This window comes from Bos javanicus, chromosome 6 (assembly GCF_032452875.1).
Source record: "Bos javanicus breed banteng chromosome 6, ARS-OSU_banteng_1.0, whole genome shotgun sequence".
NCBI classification, from domain to species: domain Eukaryota; kingdom Metazoa; phylum Chordata; class Mammalia; order Artiodactyla; family Bovidae; genus Bos; species Bos javanicus.
This window is the reverse complement of record NC_083873.1, coordinates 92225424-92241641: the sequence shown is the minus strand read 5'-3', so window position 1 is coordinate 92241641 and position 16218 is coordinate 92225424. Positions and strand designations below refer to the sequence as shown.

Below are 16218 nucleotides of genomic sequence, written 5' to 3'. Positions count from 1 at the left end.
GAAGCCCAAGAATACTGGAGTGGGTAACCTATCCCTTCTCCAGCAGATCTTCCCAACCTGGGAATCGAACCAGAGTCTCCTGCATTGCAGACGGATTCTTTACCAGCTGAGCTACTAGGGAAGCCCAAATGCAATGGGGGTTTCCTTTATTAGTTTGCTTGGGCTGTCATACAGAGTACGTCAGATTGGGTGCCTAATCAACAGAAAATTATTTTCCTGCAGTTTTGGAGGCTAGAAGTCGAGGATCCAAGTGTTGACCTCGTTGGTTTCCCTTGAGGTCTCTCTCCTTGGCTTGTAGTCTGCCTTCTCTCTCTGTCTTCGTATCATTTTGCCTCTGCACTTGTCTGTGTCCTAATTTCCTCTTCTTAAAAGAACACAAGTCATATTTGATTAGAGCCCACTCGAACAGGCTCATTTTAACTTGATCATCTATCTTTAAATAGGTGACTTTAAATCTTGTCTTTGAATATAGTCACATATGAAGTACTGGAGGATAGGACTTCAACATATACATTTTAGGAGGTACCAAAGCTCAGCCCACGACAGGGTCCTGTCCAAGCCATCTGTTGAAAACCACCAAAAATTCCATTTATCCTATGCAAATCATCTTTTTAAATGCATCAAAGAACTGAGAGGTTAAAAAATTATACATATACACACATGGGCCAAAACCCAAAGTGAAATGAGAAACTAGCCAAATAAACAAAGCAGTGAAACTGGTTTCACTTTGAGGGCACTTGTCAAAACCTGGTGACTTTAAGCACCTTAAGTTTTGATTTTTCTGTAATTTTAAGGGAGCAAAGAGGAGAATAGAACCTACCCAAAGTGAGGAGTCTAATTAAAGCGCCCCTAAACCAAAGGGATGGACACCCAATGTAAGGTGAACTAGAAATAAGCCAGTCCCCTACTCATGCACCAGTTCATGGGATCACAAGGAGAACTGTCACACTTAAACCATGGCATTGAGTAGAGGGAAAATTATTCCTTCTAATCATACAGTTACAAACCAGCCTCAAGTAGTTCTCTAGCCTGTATTTATAATTCTTCTGTTGCCCATAAACCCATAAACCCTAGAATTTAAACTAGTCTGAGCTTGGTCTCACCCCAAGGTGTCTGGCAGAAGTGTTCTGTTATTGACTGCTGGATAAAATCCATGTTCCTCCCAACTTGGTATCATACACCAGCAGGATTATTGTACTCACAGAGTCTCCAGGTTAAGAATTTGGAAAAAGCACAACACAGACAATTTACTTCTTCCCCCAATGTATCTGTTGGCTATCAGAGAAGACTTGAAGACCAGGAGGTGACTCCAAGGCTAGAACTGTAATTACCTGTAAGCTAGTTTATCTGAAGTTCTGGTGGTTGATACAAGTTGTTGGCTAGGACTTCAGCTGAGAATTCTCTTGGTGAAAATACCTAGATTTGATCTTTCCATTGGCTACATGGGCTTTCTCACAGCATGGTGGCTGCTTCAGAGTGCAACACATCTATAGACAAGTAGGGTTAAATTGTTCTGCCTTTTATCTCCCAGCCTTGGAAATCACATGGAATCACTTCCATGGACATTACAGATCTTCCCAGATTCAAGGAGAAAGAACAATGACTTCGTTTCTCCATGGGAGGAATGTCAAAGTCACATTGTAAGAAAAGCATGTGGAATGGGAGATATTGTGACTGCTATCTTTGAAACCTAAAATTCACCATCCAGAAGGATATGAACCAATAAAAAAGATACCAGCTGACAGTTTTAGAATTAGCCATGAATTCCAAGCCAGATATATAAGAGGAAATCCAGGCCTAGATATATCATAGTGTGGCAATCCAAAAACAAAGAAAATATTTAAAAGTCTATCCTTCCCAGGAGTAACAATTACACTAACATCACACTTCTCAGCAATATATGAGAGTCCTAAGGCAGTAGAATAATGTCTTCAAAGATGTCATCCTGAAATTATAAACCTGGCAAAACTATCATTCAATAATGATGATGAAACAAACACATTTGCAAAAACAAGAATATGCAGAGTTTATCACCAATATATCTCAACAGAGGATGGTCCAAAAGATTGAAAGAAGAAAAGTGAGTTGAAATGGAAAGACTAAAATGCAAGGATGAATGGTGAGCAAAGAAAGTAGACAACTCTAGATAAATATTGACTGTGTATTATAAAATATATTCATATCACATATAAATATATTTAACTATAAAACAAATATACCCAACATAAATCAGGAGAGGGTAATTGAGTAAAATGTTTCAAAGATCCTCCTCTTGTTTAGGAGGGAGTTAAACATTCAGAAAACTAAGATCATGGCATCCGGTCCCATCACTTCATGGGAAATAGATGGAGAAACAGTGGAAACAGAGTCAGACTTTATTTTTGGGGGCTCCAAAATCACTGCAGATGGTGACTGCAGCCATGAAATTAAAAGAAGCTTACTCCTTGGAAAGAAAGTTATGACCAACCTAGATAGCATATTCAAAAGCAGAGACATTACTTTGCCAACAAAGGTCTGTCTAGCCAAGGCTATGGTTTTTCCAGTGGTCATGTATGGATGTGAGAGTTGGACTGTGAAGAAAGTTGAGCGTTGAAGAATTGATGCTTTTGAACTGTGGTGTTGGAGAAGACTCTTGAGAGTCCCTTGGATTGCAAGGAGATCCAACCAGTCCATTCTAAAGAAGATCAGCCCTGGGATTTCTTTGGAAGGAATGATGCTAAAGCTGAAACTCCAGTACTTTGGCCACCTCATGCAAAGAGTTGACTCACTGGAAAAGACCCTGATGCTGGGAGGGATTGGGGGCAGGAGGAGAAGGGAATGACAGAAGATGAGATGGCTGGATGGCATCACCGACTCGATGCACAGGAGTTTGAGTGAACTCTGGGAGTTGGTGATGGACAGGGAGGCCTGGCGTACTGTGATTCATGGGGTCACAAAGAGTCGGACACGACTGAGCGACTAAACTGAACTGAACTGAAAGATACTATTGCTGCTGTTGTTTAGTTGCTAAGTCATGTCCAACTCTTTGTGATCCCATGGACTGTGGCCCTCCCAGCTCCTCTGTCCACGGGATTTCCTACCACTGAGCTACCAGGGAAGCAAGATGTTATTGGGTTGGCCAAAAAGTTCATTTGGGTTTTTTATGTAATATCTTATGGGACAAGCCTGAACAAACTTTTTGTCCAATCCAGTACATGATAACTTTCTAAAGTCACCACTAAAATAATAGAAATGGAATGAATAAGATAAGAAAAATCACTCAAGTATTCAAAAAAATAGTCAAGACAGGAGGAAAAAAAACATAAATAGTGGGAGACATTATCTAAAATAACATCTTAGAACTAAATCATTCTGGTAATCTCAACAAATATAAGTAAATGGGCTAAATGCTCCATTTAAAAGAAAAAACCCACAACCCAGCAGACTACATAACAGCAACAAAATCCAGCTATGAGCTGCTTACATGTTTGCTGGCTCTTCTCAACTCTATCCTGCCTGGCTCTGGGGTCAGCTCTATGCTCTGCATCCCTGGAAATCTTTCGCGGTCTAACTTCTGCTTGGGTTTGGCCAGCAGCAGATAGTGGTAATAGACCACAGGTCAGGAGAAGAACGAAGTAGGGTATCAGTTCCCCTCGTTTCCCTCCCTGCCAGGACAGTGTTTTTCAGTGGTTGTGTTATCTCTACTGAAGACCACTGATCCTGCAGGTGCCCCTCTCCCAGTAACAGTTTATACTGGGTTCCACTATTACTGTTCCCTTTCTTTGACCTTTTTGTGCTTATTCCTGTTTCTAGTGCCTGGGTATGTCACCGTCTTTTATTGGTTCCCTTAATGCTGTCCACACCTCTGTAAAGAATTTCTTCATTAAATTGTCTTCAATTAGCATTTTGAGTGCACTGCCTATTTCCTGCCAGGATCCTGACTCACAGAAGGAGACACACCTAAAACATAAGGATTCTAAAAGATTGACAGTAAGATGTTGAAAATGTTATAGCATGCAAATACCAACCCCCAAAACATTAGACTTTAAGATGAAAAAACAATATGAGATAAGAGATACATGATGAAAAATTCAGTTAGTCAGTGATAGAGCATTACTATCATAGCATCAAATGATATGAAGTGAAAAAAATTGAGAGGAGAATTAAATAAATCTTTCAAACCTAGAGTAAAAAAGATAAAAATGATCTGCAAATAACAATTTGTTTTTTTAAAGTACACTAAACATGGAGACTTCCCTGGAGGTCCAGTGGTTAAGACTCCATGCTTCCACAGAGGAGACATGGGTTCAATCCCTGATCAGGGAAGTAAGATCCCCTATGCCATCCAAAAGGAAAAAAAAAAAAAAAGTACACCATACATTTGAATAGCTTTATAAAAGGCATTTATTTTTCTAATTTTATGTTTTTTAGAGTAATATAATCCTTAGTTTGTATTTACCTGAGCAGAAATTGGTTGGCAGCAGAGATAGGAAAGCAAAACTGTGGAGGTGGTCAGAAGAAACCAGTTATACCAGAACACAAATGGACAAGAAAATGGTAATTTATGATAGAGAAGCTAAAAATGACTAAATAAACAAATGGAAAAATGTTCAACCTCACTAGCAAAGAAACAGAAAATAAAACCATACATTATTTTCACCGATAAAGTTAACAAAAAGTTCTTTTAAAATTAGATGTAATACCCAAAGCTATCTAGGATAGAATAGACACTGCTATGTGCTGCTGGCAGGAGTAAAACTTAAGTTATTTAGCTTATGACAGTTGACCCAATAATTCCATTTCTGGGAATCTAGAAAATAGTTTGAATTAATGATAAAGATTCATGTACAAAAAGGGAATGCTGTTGATAATATACATATTTTTTAAAATAGGAATGCTCTTCTCTTTCTTTTCCCCTTTCCATATCTTTCTCCCTGCCATTCAGTTGTTCACTTCTTGAGCAATTCAACCACAAGCCCATTAGATTGAGGCTATACGAGGTAGGTGTCCCTGTGGGTGAGTTGGGGGAAAGCCATGGTAGCCCTTGTGGAATGGCAGACAAGCACTGGAGAAGAGGGTCACTGTAGTTCATTGACTCAGCTCAGAATGCAAGAGCCCCAGCAGTGAGAGGAGAGCATCTGTGGGAGGGAGAGAGAGAGCCTAGAGCAGGGTGTCATAGCCCAGTCAAGGTGAGGAGGGCATTTACATGGGTGAGAGTGTGGTGGCTATTAGGGAAAACAGTTGCATATAGGGGATTGATCAAATAAGTAAATATACTGAAGATAAGGAAGCCAGGTTTCTCATTTCTAGAGAAACAAGTTACAATTATTACAATATATACAGGCAGAACATAAGAATGAGATATTGGCTTAGAATTGGGGATATTGTTGTCAACTCCTGGCTCTTATAAAAATAGATACAAAACATAAAAATAAACACAGATATAAACACATGTATGTATACATACATAGTCTGTTATGAGTGTCTAGGAACAGTGTCACCCTTATAGCAAGGAGCCCACTAGTGCCTAGATGTTGGTTTCTAAATATTCTTTTCCAGTAAAAGGAACCAAGGCTCTTGAGAGAAACAGATGAGTCCAGTGCTGGGGCAGGGAATGTACAATAAGACTGGAGTATCTCTGCCAGAAAAAGTGAGGGTGGGTTCAGAGAGTAATGGGAACATTTCTAAAGACACATAAATCATTGACGAAGCTACGAGTCCATACTTATTCAAGTGATATAAACAATTGGATGAATTGACTCTTTGAAAAGAAATGACTCTTTAAATATTCTCTAAGTATCTCCATACAAAATATTTATTATTTATAAGGGGGAAGAAAAGTACCTGTGCACTGGAAAAGCCTGGCAGACATCACCTTCATAAAGTTATCAAAGTTAATATCACCAGTGATGGGGCAAATTGAAATCATGTATCTGATAGGGTGCAATGAGAGGAATACAGCATTGCTTCTGAAAAACACCTACCAAAGATGCATGATTGAATCCAATTGTGAGGAAAGATCTAACATACTCACTTGGAGGGGCATTTTATAAAATAACTAACTTGTAATCTTCAAAAGGATCAAGGAAATGAAAATCAAGGGAAAGGTGAGGAACTGTCCTGGGTTGAAGGAAACTGAAGAGACCTGACAACTAAGCATAAGGATTTATTCTGAACTAAATCTTTTACTATAAAAAAATATGGTTTTTCCAGTGGTCATGTATGGATGTGAGGGTTGGACTGTGAAGTAAGCTGAGTGCCAAAGAATTGATGCTTTTGAACTGTGGTGTTGGAGAAGACTCTTGAGAGTCCCTTGGACTGCAAGCAGATCCAACCAGTCCATCCTAAAGGAGATCAGTCCTGGGTGTTCAATGGAAGGACTGATGCTAAAGCTGAAACTCCAATACTTTGGCCACCTCATGTGAAGAGTTGACTCATTGGAAAAGACCCTGATGCTGGGAGGGATTGGGGGCAGGAGGAGAATGGGACGACAGAGGATGAGATGGCTGGATGGCATCACCAACTCGATGCACATGAGTTTGAGTGAACTCCAGGAGTTTGTGATGGACAGGGAGGCCTGGCGTGCTGTGATTCATGGGGTCGCAAAGAGTCGGACACGACTGAGCAACTGAACTGAACTGAGTGGATCAACATTACTTTCTTAATGTTGGTAGTTGTATTAAGGAAAATGTCCTTGTTTGTGGATATTATACACACTAAGGCATTTAGAGAGACGAGATGATTAAGCATCATGTTGGCAACTTATTCTCAAATGATTCGGGGGGGGGAGTTATTTGTTCTATTCTTTCAACTTTCTCTAAACTTGAGATTGTTTGCAAATAGTTTTTAAATGTAGAAACAATCTAAATATCAAATAGACCAGTTCCATAATCTGGGTCCAACTTCTCTAACTTATCTGTCATCGATCCACCAGGCACCCATCCCAACATTCAATCACCCCATCAATGATCTCACATACTACACATGTAGTTCAATTTGGCTTGACCATATTTTGTCTCTTTACACGGGTGAATAGGTTTTATTTCCTTCAAAATTTGACTCAAAAGACTTCCCCTAGAATATGGTTCTCTCTTCCTCAGTGTGATTAGTTGTCCCTTCAGCTCTCACAGCATCTGGGGCTTCTCTTGATCTTACAGGGTGCACTTCTCACTTATCATCATGAATGCACTCAATTCTATTCTTGCCTGAGCTTCTTGAAACAGAGATTATGTCTTCCTTCCTTTTTTTTTTTTTTTGGCCACATGCAAACATTCCCTGAACCAGGGATGAAACCTGAGTCCCCTGCAGTAGAAACACAGAGTCTTAACCACTGGGCCACCAGGGAAGTCCCAGGGACTATTATTCTTTGTCCAATAATCCTCATTGTCTGACATTGAGTAGGTTCTCATAAAACTTTGTGAAATCAAAGGATAAACAAATAAACTCGTCTTCCTGCAAATACAGTCAGTCCTTCCTTCATAATCCATTCCCAATGGAATAGCCAGACTGACTCATGCCTCTTTCTCCTGAAATGTCTCTCTAGGGCTCTCTACAAAGCCTAACATTATGCCAGTTGCAAAAGGAAACTGTTCAGATTCACTTTCATTGAGCAGGCTATGAAGGGTGAATTTGGAGCTAAGAGGCAATAAATTAATAACTAACATAGAGTATATAGTAATTCTTTTAGGATTTATTAATTAATAGAGTATAAAGTACCAAAGACTCTAACTTCAGAAATCCCTTCAAGTACGTTGATATTTTATTAATTAGAACCAGATCTATAAGAATCACAGCATGTATCTGAGCCACTGTGCTTTTTTAATAGACAGATACTACTTGATAAGCCTACGGATTTGGAAATCTCTGACACACCAGCAAGAAGATCACCATTGCTGAGTGTGGACAAATTGAATATCTTTGACTTGTAGGGAAAAAAAACTTCTGATTGTATATTTACAGGACTCTCTTGAGGATTAAAATACTTAACCCATGTAAAAAAGAACTCAGGATAGCAGTCAACACAGAGCAAATACTCAGAACATATTAGTTGTTGATTTTGTAGTTCTTACTGATTGGAGCCACATTCTAAGTATTTATCTGTTTGGCTGTGCCAGGTCTTAGTGGTGGCAGGCAGCACCTTTGGCTGCAGCATGTGGATCTAGGTCCTTGGCCAGGGATTGAACCTGGGCCCCCTGCATTAGGGGCATGGAGTCTTAGTCACTGGACCACCAGGAACTCCCAGAGTCACATTTTAGAACCACATGATATTAGCAATATTCTAGAAATCTTAATCCCTCCATAGGAATGGGGGAACCTGGAATTTGAAGACAAGTTAGGTGACTGTTGAAATAATCTTGGCCTATGAATGGCACCCCACTCCAGTACTTTTGCTTGGAAAATCCCATGGATGGAGGAGCCTGTTAGGCTGCAATCCATGGGGTCGCTAAGAGTCGGACACGACTGAGCAACTTCACTTTCCCTTTTCAGTTTCATGCATTGGAGAAGGAAAGGGCAATCCACTCCAGTGTTCTTGCCTGGAGAATCCCAGGGTCAGGGGAGCCTGGTGGGCTGCCGGCTATGGGGTCGCACAGAGTCGGAAACGACTGAAGTGACTTAGCATAGCATAGTTAAATCGGGGTGGGGTAGGGGGGGAGTACAACAATGAGAACAGAAAGAAAGAACTCTGAGAAGTGAGTTTAAGAAAAAAATAATTGAATTCAGAAAGTAATTGCAGTTGAGGGGTCTAGAAAATGGAGGCATTTAAAAATAACTTCAATAATTTAAACTCTTGAGATCAAGAACTATAGATTCCATTGGAAAAAATACTGACAAATGGGAGGAAAAATCTACTTGAGGAGAGTGAAATCATATTGGATTTGAGGAAGAGGAGATCATTGGAAATCCAAGTAAAATATTTAGTCTAATTGGAGAGATAAAGGACTGCACTTTAGTTAAATGAATAGGACAGCAAGTATATAAAAATTATCTGAATATAAGTAATAAAGTAGTAACAATTGATAAGCTTTCTGCTTTAAAAAAATTGTTATGGGAAAAACCAAGGTTTGACACATCAGGAACACCCAGAGTTAAATTGTAGGAGAAGGGAGAAGAACCAATAAAGGAAAAATGTTCTCAGAAGCAAGAGGAACACAGGCTAGAGCCCTGCTATGAGCAAGATACACTATGTACTCTGAGAGGCAAGATTAGACATGAAAGCAGGCCATTATATAGACTACTTTTAGTAACCTGATGATACATGGCCATCTGAGGAATGCAAAGAAAGCTGATACAAGACCTTCTTAGTAAAAAAAACAAAGAAAAGAATGAGGCAAGGCCATTTGCTGAGAGAGATGGAAGAGGATGTGATTGAGTGCTTAGTTGTGACCTTGTAAGAAAAGATATGGAAGTTTTGAGGAGCGTTAGTGGCTCAGCTGGTAAAGAATCCACCTGCAATGTGGCAGACCTGAGATCGATCCCTGGGTTGGGAAGATCCCCTGGAGAAGGGAACGGTTACCCACTCCAGTATTCTGGCCTGGAGAATTCCATGTACTCTATTGTCCATGGGGTTGCAAAGAGTCGGACATGACTGAGCGACTTTCACTTTCTTTCTTTCTATAGAGTTGTGAGCAAGGATGAAAAAAAACAAAGGATGGCATGCTCCCCCAGGACTAGTGGGCGGGAGAACTATTACCTTTCCCAGGCCTGGAGAAGAGGGAGGAGAGAGCACTTACCCAGAGAAAGCTTTTGGGAGAGGACCCCTTGCAGGAGTTGTGGGCCTTTAGGTAAAGGGATATAGCCAACCTGCAAGACTGGTAAGGAGGAAGCTGGGAGTATAAATGATCTGACCTCATTTTCTCTTGCCCTGTAGATTTCAAGTAAAGGTTGAAACCTTTGGTATCTAGAGGACCAGGGAGCCAGATTGTTGGAATCTCATGGGACAGCTTCTTATGGCACGTGCATATGTACATGCTAAGTTGCTTCAGTCATGTCTGACTCTTTGTGATCCTATGGACTGTAGCCTTACAGGCTCCTCTGTGCATTGGATTCTCCAGGCAAGAGTACTGGAGTGGGTTGCCATGCCCTCCTCCAGGGGATCTTCCCAACCCAGTGATCAAACCCAAGTCTCTCACGTCTCCTGCATTGGCAGGTGGGTTCTTTACCAATAGTGCCACCTGGGAAACACTTCTTATGGCACAGAGGAGGGTAAAGATGGTGGGAAATGGATCCAGTGAGACTTTAAAAAGAGTGGAGAAGTTTAAAAAGAGTGGAGAAGGTTTGGCAATGCCACTGTTAGAATGGAGTTGCAAAGAGTCAGATACAACTGAGCGACAAACACACACACACACACACACACACACACTGTCAGAAAAGGGATGGGGAGCCAAGAGATGAAAAAAAACTGCCAACCTTCTCTAGAAGATCAGATTGATGATAGTCAATACTTTAAAATAAAGGTACTTATAGCAGAAATCAACACAACCTTGTAAATCAAATATACTTCAATAAAATAATTTTTAATTTAAAAATAAAATGAAATAAAGGTAGTTATTTTTATATTATTACAAGGATCACATGTAGTCATTGTAGAAAATTTCAGAAGTATTAAAATCAAAAAAGAAAATGAAAATTACCCCAAATCCCACTCTTCAATGGTAATCACTTCTAATATTTTTGAACACACATCCATTCTTTTTTATACACACAAAAAAATTTTAAAACAAAAGGAGACTACATTGTACGCCCCTGAAACCATCTAAAGTTCTTTGGAAATAATAATAAACAGAAACCAAATCAGATCAACTTAAGTATTGATTAATTAAATGTTTATTGACTGCCTACAATGTATAGAGTTTCATAGCACTTAAAAAGATAGATTGTGATTTTATGGAATTTACATTCTAATGGAGAGAGACATTCAGTTCAGTTCAGTTCAGTTGCTCAGTCGTGTCTGACTCTTTGCGACCCCATGAATCGCAGCACACCAGGCCTCCCTGTCCATCACCAACTCCCGGAGTTCACTCAGACTCACGTCCATCGAGTCAGTGATGCCATCCAGCCATCTCATCCTCTGTTGTCCCCTTCTCCTCCTGCCCCCAATCCCTCCCAGCATCAGAGTCTTTTCCAATGAGTCAACTCTTTGCATGAGGTGGCCAAAGTATTGGAGTTTCAACTTCAGCATCATTCCCTCCAAAGAAATCCCAGGGCTGATCTCCTTCAGAATGGACTGGTTGGATCTCCTTGCAGTCCAAGGGACTCTCAAGAGTCTTCTCCAACACCACAGTTCAAAAGCATCAATTCTTCAGCACTCAGCTTGCTTCACAGTCCAACTCTCACATCTATACATGACCACAGGAAAAACCATAGCCTTAACTAGACGAACCTTTGTTGGCAAAGTAATATCTCTGCTTTTCAATGTGCTATCTAGGTTGGTCATAACTTTTCTTCCAAGGAGTAAGCGTCTTTTAATTTCATAGCTGCAGTCACCATCTGCAGAGATTTTGGAGCCCCAAAAAATAAAGTCTGCCACTGTTTCCACTGTTTCCCCATCTATTTCCCATGAAGTGATGGGACCAGATGCCATGATCTTCATTTTCTGAATGTTGAGTTTTAAGCCAACTTTTTCACTCTCCACTTTCACTTTCATCAAGAGGCTTTTGAGTTCCTCTTCACTTTCTGCCATAAGGATGGTGTCATCTGCATATCTGAGGTTATTGATATTTCTCCCGGCAATTAGTAAGCAAATAAATTATACATAGTATTTTAGGGGGTCATAAATGATGTAAAAGAACAAAGTTGGGGCTGGGACTTTTTTGGTGGTCCAGTGGCTAAGATTTCGCCTTCCAATGCAGAGGGTGTGGGTTCAATCCCTGGTCAGGAAGTTAAGATCCCACATGAATTGTGCCCCAAAAAACAAAACATAAAACTATAAGCAGTACTGTAATGAATTCAATAAAGTCTTTTTTAAAAAATGGTCTGCATCAAAAAAAAAAAAAAAACCTTTAAAAAGTAAGTAAATAAAAAAATAAAGCTGGGGAAATGAATAGAAGCTAATTCAGTTGTCCAGGTGAGAAACAGTGGCTTGGATCAGGAAGAAATAAGGGAGGAAGAGCTTGAGAGCTGGATTCTGGATGTATTTCCAGCAGAGCAGACGGACTCACTGATGAGGGCACACAGGGAGTCCAACTGTCCCTTCAGATGCACCTGCTCCTCCCTCCTGGGCACTGGTGATCTGACCTCCGTGGACCACACACTTCGACTCTCCTATCCTCCTTTGGTTGGGTTCAGACAATGAAGTGAACTGGAGGGCGGGAGACCAAGACAGAAATGTTTATTCGCCTGACACCTGCCCTGCCAGGCTACAGTATGGCAACACTGCCCTTCTCTCCTGTCAGGCAGCTGTCTAGGACACCACAGCTCTTGCTGGTTCTGGTAAACCCTGCTCATCCCTGCTTTGTTCCGGCTTTGGGTAGCAATGGCTTCCCACAGTGATCCCTTTTGGGTGCTTCATCATTCCTTATTACTTTCCCTGACCACAAGGACTTCCCAAGTGGCTTAGTTGTAAAGAATCCACCTGCAGTGCTGGAGATGCAGGAGACATGGGTTTGATTCCTGGGTCAGGAAGATCCCCTGGAGAAGGAAATAGCAACCCGCTCTGGTATTCTTGCCTGGAGAATCAAACAGACAGAGGAGCCTGGCAGTCTACAGTCCATGAGGTCACAAAGAGTTGGATGTGACTGAGCAACTGAACAACAACACCTTTTAGTGTGCTAATTGCATTCTGCCAGGACTCTGAGTGACACAGGATGTGAGAAAAAAAGAATCAGAGATGACACCCAAGTTACTGGTCTGAGCAGCTGGAAGAAAGGGTTGTTATTTGCTGAACTGAAGGAAAACTTGATAGTGTAAAAATGAATTCATGGGAAAGACAGGGAGTAGCTCACAGAATAGAATCAAAGGCAGAAATACAAAGGAGTGGGTTGAAGCCCCTGGCCTGCCTAGAGCTCAGGATGGAAGCTGGCGATGATTGATCAGAGCTTCTAAAGGGGAAAAGGGTTCAAAGCCTTTCATTGAAGGGAAGAGGCCAGATGTAGGCTCTAACTGTTTAAAGGTGGGAACAAAACTATTGATGACTGCTTGCCTGGGCTGTAGCATTTAGCATGCTTGAGGCCTTGAAGAAACTTGATACTGCTAAACTTCCTTCAGTGCATGAGACAACTCTTTGACAAAGAATTACTCAGTATATAGGTTATCGCAGAGTCATGAAAAAGCTCAGCTATATGTATATGTGTAACTGAATCACTTTGCTGTACACCTGAAACTAACACAATATTGTAAATCAATTATACTACAATCTCCAGTACTTTGGCCACCTCATGCGAAGAGCTGACTCATTGGAAAAGACTCTGATGCTGGGAGGGATTGGGGGCAGGAGGAGAAGGGGACAACAGAGGATGAGATGGCTGGATGGCATCACTGACTCGATGGACGTGAGTCTGAGTGAACTCCGGGAGTTGGTGATGGACAGGGAGGCCTGGTGTGCTGAGATTCATGGGGTCGCAAAGCGTCGGACACGACTGAGCGACTGAACTGAACTGAACTGACAATATAAAATAAAAATAAAAAAAGAAAGAAAACTTCAAAAATCAAAATAGATGACAATGAAAAATAGATAAATAGGGAATTCCCTGGCAGGTCAGTGGTTAAGACTCTGCACTTTCACTGCTGAGGGCACGGGTTCAATCACTGGTTAGGCAAAAATATAAATAAATAAAAAGAATTAGCCCAAAACATCCATAGAGTTCAGGCTGAGAACCCCTTCTCTGTATGAAGGTTGCCAAGGACTGTTTCAGTTCTTTTTTTTTGGCCGTGAGGCATGTCTTAGTTCCTCAACTAGGTATGGAACCCATGCCCCCTGCAGTGGAAGCAGAGTCTTAACCACTGGGCCGTCAGGAAAGTCCCTGTTCTCCAGTTTCTATGTCTTAGAAGCCAGGTCAGATTATGCTAGATACAGGGCCTCAAACTTTATTGGAAACCAACTTTTAAAGTGACTGTGGCGAATATATGGGTACTGTCCGAACAGGCTCAGTAAACAGTTGGAAATTTTTGTCTGAGAGCCTGGAGCTGAACTTGACAACACGATGGCCAAGTGCAAGTGGGCAAACAGACACAAAGCCCCTCCGTGTAGTGCAGGTTTATTAATCACTTAAACAGAGTATTCTGTATGTGCTCAGTTTGCAACTGAAATTAATAAGGCTGTAAATCACATTACAGCTTTCAAACTCATGCAGGAATCTTTCCAGGGAGCGGAGAGCTATGGCATTGTCTAATGACGGGTTCTAAAGCAGGCCTACCAAGAAGGCTGCATTCATGGGCCACAATATGCTTTCTGTGTCCCAAGGATTCTCCTGGGACAGCCTGACTTACCTGGAGGAGGTAGACAGACTCACTGGAGAAGGCAGGCTACGCTCCAGACGTGCCTTTGTTCTTAGCACAATGGTAAGTCTGAGAACCCGGGCCTGGCCCAGGGCCAGGGAGGCTCTGAGAGCAGATTAAGAAGGTGCACTCTGCCAACGAGCCTCAGGGCTTAGATGGCTCAGTGGTTTCCTAACATTCTGCCAGAGAGAAATATTTTTCAAAGTCAGAATTTTTTTTTCTTTTTTGCCATTTGGAGCTAGAAAGTTTTCTGTTGAAAATAAACATGATTCATGTCCCAAGAAAGCTCCGTTCTAGAGAATGCTACAAACTTCCTTGACTGACATATCTCCCCAAACACTTAGAATCTGATTTCTGATTCCCAACTCCGAGGTGATGGTTCTTCCCTTTATTTTCCTGGTCCAGGAAGACCTGAATCCTCAGGAGGAACCAGTCTTCGGGGTAGAGAATATGCAGCTGTGTCCCAAGAATTTGAATTCCAATTATTAGAAAAGTGTGATAATATGATGGTTTCCCCCGTCTCATTTTTGCTACCTCTGGAAGTCCCCTAAATTTACTCAAAAGTATTTCCCTGAAGCTATAAAGTCAGGCTTTTCCCCCCTCCTTAAGACAAGAATGTTTTAACTGTAAATATGAATTCTACAGAGATTGTGCTTGAGTACTACAGTTAACCCTGTCAAATTAGTTCTGTAATTCAGTAAACTCCATTAACTGATATTTTTCTATCACAAATAAATATGTAGGTGATTTCTTCAGATATGTATGTTTTGAACTTTATGCATATTAGCAATCAGTTAATGTGATAAGACCATTAATTCACTCACAAAATTGTTCTTAACCCATAAGCCTAAGCAAAGTTTATTTATACTATTATTAAATTGCTGTGGGTGTGCATGTATTATACATATACATATACATAAAAATTTGTGAAACACATGCAATAAAGTACAGTCATCACAGTATTGGAGTTTTTTAACTTAGTCTCACTTTTTACAAGTTACATTTAGTATTCATATGTTTACTCTTATTTTATAATATGGAAAAATGACATCCTTGGGGCATTTTCTCCTTCAAATAATGTAAATATCCTGTGAAATATTATGATATTGATTATTATCTTTGTCAGCTTCTGCTTTTCCTTCTTTACATTGGTTTATTCTTTCTGGTTACAAAACAGCTAAATTAAAATGTAAGTTTATGACAAATTTCTGTTAAACCTTGTATACAAAAATCGTAGTCTTTCTTTCACACAGTAGGAATAACTGAAATTCCTAGTAAATGCACACACAAAAATATATCATTAAAATCTTATTAATTCACTACAATAGTCACTTCGTTCACTTCAAAATGTAGCCTTCAGATTACCAGCAGATGCAGGTGCTAACATGTAGGTTTAGAAACTTACCCCAGAAATTCTGATTTAGTTGGTCAGGAGTGGACCCAGGAATTTGCTTTCTTTTTTATTTTTTCTCTCAGTGTGGTAAGTAGCACTCTTACAACATCTTTTTTACATGTGTGGGTTTTTTTCTAACTTAATTGAGGTATGATTGACAAATAAAATTGCAATATATTAAAAGTGCATAATGTGATTTGATTTCACTTTAATTGTGAAAAGATTCCTACACTCAAGTTAATTAACACATCTGTTACCTCACAGGGGCTTCCCAGGTGGCATTAGTGGCAAAGAACCCACCTGCCAATGCAAGAGATGCAGGTTTGATCCCTGGATTGGGAAGATCCCCTGGAGGAGGAAATAGCAACCCACTCCAGTGTTCTTGCCTGGGAAATTCCACGGACAGAGGAGCC

General features: G+C 40.5%; 1 long non-coding RNA gene across 1 annotated transcript in view; it reads left to right on the top strand.

Annotated features, from left to right (window-relative positions):
- The window catches only part of LOC133249741 (uncharacterized), a 271661-nt gene that overhangs the window by 193640 nt on the left and 61803 nt on the right, over positions 1–16218 (top strand). The window lies entirely within an intron of this gene.